At 41.8% G+C, this 3,753-nt stretch overlaps 1 non-coding gene and 1 pseudogene across 1 annotated transcript; both read left to right on the forward strand.

The window, feature by feature from the left end:
• Positions 1–655: 655 nt before the first annotated feature.
• LOC134062971 (5S ribosomal RNA) lies at positions 656–774 on the forward strand. Its single transcript, XR_009935748.1, has one exon. It is a non-coding gene; the product is annotated as a 5S ribosomal RNA (ribosomal RNA).
• Positions 775–2,412: 1,638 nt separating this feature from the next.
• LOC134063215 (5S ribosomal RNA) lies at positions 2,413–2,526 on the forward strand (annotated as a pseudogene).
• Positions 2,527–3,753: the final 1,227 nt, after the last annotated feature.

Consider the following 3,753-nt stretch of genomic DNA (forward strand, 5'->3'; position numbering starts at 1 on the left):
GGCTACGTTTCTAAAACGAAGCTTATATTTCATGAATTGTAAATTAGGGTTGTTCTCTCCAATGAAACATCCCCTGTGTTTTCGCTCCGCTTAAAAAAAGGATTTATTTTTTATTTTTTATATCCCATCAAATACTTAGTGGTTTTATATTCTCATGCATGGCCAGACACTGATTTCTCTCCTTAGCTTTGAGTATCATCTTTGTTTGAAAAGCTGAGCTTTTTTTTTTTTTTTTACTCCAGTGACGTTTTCTAATTTACTTGTGGTAGTTTCAAATGGTGTACACCAAGTGGTTTTTGCCATGCTATGTCACCATTACAATTTCTTTAGCTTCTAAACAAATCTGTGAGCGTTTTAATCAGAGATAAAGCTGCCCTATGTGTGTTGAACTGTGAGTAAAGTATATGCACTTGCCTAACCAAACTCTTCTGTCAGTACCCTTCGTTTTTAGGATAAAGAAGGAACAGTTATTGGAAATGTTACCAAGTTTTAAATGCCATTTGTTGTATTCTTCACTTTCAAAGTTGAACTCCACGCGGAAAATGCGCCCTTGTTTTCATGAACACATACTGTAGCGTACCTCACCTTTCACAACACACGCGTCTCCTACCCGGGTTGGGGAGCTTTAAGTAGGTTACTTTGGCCGGTTGCTTTCGCTTACGGCCATACCACGCTGAACACGCCCGATCTCGTCCGATCTCGGAAGCTAAGCAGCGTCGGGCCTGGTTAGTACTTGGATGGGAGACCGCCTGGGAATACCAGGTGCCGTAAGCTTTTCTCTCCATCAGCCAGTGCAACTTTTTTTTTTTCAGGCTGTCTGTCTCTGCGTGCCTGCTCCCTAGTACGTAGATGTTCCAACCCCTTTGAATATTTGCTTCCTCCGTTTGAAAGCAAAATAAATAAATAAATAAATAAATAAATAACTAAATGCATAGGTAGGACATATAGGCTAAGCCAGCAACAGGTCGAACAAAATTGCACGAGTTGACTGTCAACAGTTGGCGGATTGGGGGAGTTTTAGTGCTTGTTTTCATCTGGAATGTTTAGCTTATTTTTTGGGGGTGACAGCTTTGTTTTCTATGTCCCTTTAGTTTTCACCGTTTTGTACAATTCCCGGTCTCGCTGTGTTCATTCGCCCAAGAGCTGCAAAGTCATTTTTTCAACACTGCCTGAGTATGGATAATAGCCTACAGTCTGCATGGCTGTCGACATCCCAGATATTGTGGTGTTTTCCTGAACAACTGTAGGTTACTCGTTTCAGGATGTCCGAGTAGAGCGAGTGACCAAAGTTCCTGTTTTTACGCACAGCGAATTGATATTTGAAAAGCTAATATCAGCGTGCTTCATGAAGTTTTGCTTGACAGCAGTTGCTACTACATAGCCTATGTTGTCGTATTAGATGCAGCATTCGATTGACGTGTGTCTACTATTACGTATAAGGCCTATATAAACCGTGCGCTAAGGAGAAGCGCTCATTCACGTCTCCGTCGCCGGAGGGAGCGCCACGCTTTCCGTCGTTAGTGTACATTTGTGGACATGTATGGATCATTGGCTGCCAGTGACTCTAGCACACCAGTAGAGAACTGCAGTTGGAGCAGTTGTTTTTACTTTCTCCGTGGCGAAGTTGAAGCAAAGCGGATCCATGAAACAACCCTCTTCACAACACATGACCTGAAGGCGCAATCCTAACTGGCCAGAGACCCAACTCGGAGCGTCTGCATCCCGACCGGTATGTGTACGTTGTTTTCATTGAGAGGCTACGTTTCTAAAACGAAGCTTATATTTCATGAATTGTAAATTAGGGCTGTTCTCTCCAATGAAACATCCCCTGTGTTTTCGCTCCGCTTAAAAAAAGGATTTTTTATTTTATTTTTTATATCCCATCAAATACTTAGTGGTTTTATATTCTCATGCATGGCCAGACACTGATTTCTCTCCTTAGCTTTGAGTATCATCTTTGTTTGAAAAGCTGAGCTTTTTTTTTTTTTTTTTACTCCAGTGACGTTTTCTAATTTACTTGTGGTAGTTTCAAATGGTGTACACCAAGTGGTTTTTGCCATGCTATGTCACCATTACAATTTCTTTAGCTTCTAAACAAATCTGTGAGCGTTTTAATCAGAGATAAAGCTGCCCTATGTGTGTTGAACTGTGAGTAAAGTATATGCACTTGCCTAACCAAACTCTTCTGTCAGTACCCTTCGTTTTTAGGATAAAGAAGGAACAGTTATTGGAAATGTTACCAAGTTTTAAATGCCATTTGTTGTATTCTTCACTTTCAAAGTTGAACTCCACGCGGAAAATGCGCCCTTGTTTTCATGAACACATACTGTAGCGTACCTCACCTTTCACAACACACGCGTCTCCAACCCGGGTTGGGGAGCTTTAAGTAGGTTACTTTGGCCGGTTGCTTTCGCTTACGGCCATACCACGCTGAACACGCCCGATCTCGTCCGATCTCGGAAGCTAAGCAGCGTCGGGCCTGGTTAGTACTTGGATGGGAGACCGCCTGGGAATGGCTCATGACCCCCACAAGTACATATTGCTCAGCCCTGGGAGCGAGCAAAAAGGATCAAAACGGACAGCTCCATCTGGTGGTCAAAGTCCTGAAGTGTTATTTATTAGGTGGCCTAATTTATTGAAATCCATTAGTCTGCTGAATATTTTGCTCTTTATTTTCATAGTTTGATTTGATCTAGCTGATGAGATTCATAATTTTCAAGAGGAAATGTGTGCAATATTACATTTGGGCTGAATCAAGACAGGGTGTAATGCATCAGTGAACTGTCACTTTGTCTGGAAGACATCAGAGCCGTTCACAGAAGTCATCGTTGTGATCACTCAGGGGATACAGCCAGCGCACAGAGGGGTGTATTCATACCTCTGGTAGAGGCAGAGAAGACACAAGGGGGGTATTCCATCAAGCGAGCTAACCGTAAATCGCGGCTAACTTTGATAAGCCTCGCTAATTTTAGAGAGAGTTCAGTTCCATTACTCCCGCTAACAGGAATCTCAGCTGAGTTGCTGGGGTAACATATGCTTCTGAACTAACCTGGTCGGTGGCAGGCTAACTGCCGAGCTACACTAATCTGTGTTGCAAAAAAAAAAACACCAGTCGGAAAACGAGTCCCAAACCATTGGTTCCGTCAACCTGTGCTTTCGTCACCTGTAGCCTACAACTTAAAAAATAGAAGGAGAAACTTTTTTCCGACAGTGTTGCAAGCATTGATTAAGGCTACCTATTCGCTAGTTTCAAAGAATTTCTGAAAATTATGCAACTTACACTGTTTGAACTTGATCTGTGTGTGGTCCAAGGGATCTTGCGGCTCTGCACAAAGTACAACTTTCGTGGTGTCATGCGCAGCGTGACAGCATATCAGCCTTGATATGTTTTGCGTGTTCTCGGGTTCGGTTCCCATGCGATGAATTTACATAGGCTATGTTAACACATTAATATTGCCATGTTTAGTTATACTCTTTAATGAAAGGCATCACTATTGATAAAGGGTCATGTAGCCTACAGTAGCTTGTCCTGCCTAATTCTGTAAAGGCTATAATAATTAAAACCGCTTCATATAGTCTATTGATTAGGCCTATAGTTCAGATATCAAACCAACTGTATTAGCCTACACAAATTAAATATGAAATGACATATTGAAAGCCAATATTGCATTTCAGATAATTAGGCTATATTTCACAAACACTTTGGCAGAACTAATGCTTATGGGAGACAATAGGTTTTCTCTCCCAATACTC

The sequence above is a fragment of the Sardina pilchardus genome, chromosome 17 (assembly GCF_963854185.1).
Source record: "Sardina pilchardus chromosome 17, fSarPil1.1, whole genome shotgun sequence".
Lineage (NCBI taxonomy): Eukaryota > Metazoa > Chordata > Actinopteri > Clupeiformes > Clupeidae > Sardina > Sardina pilchardus.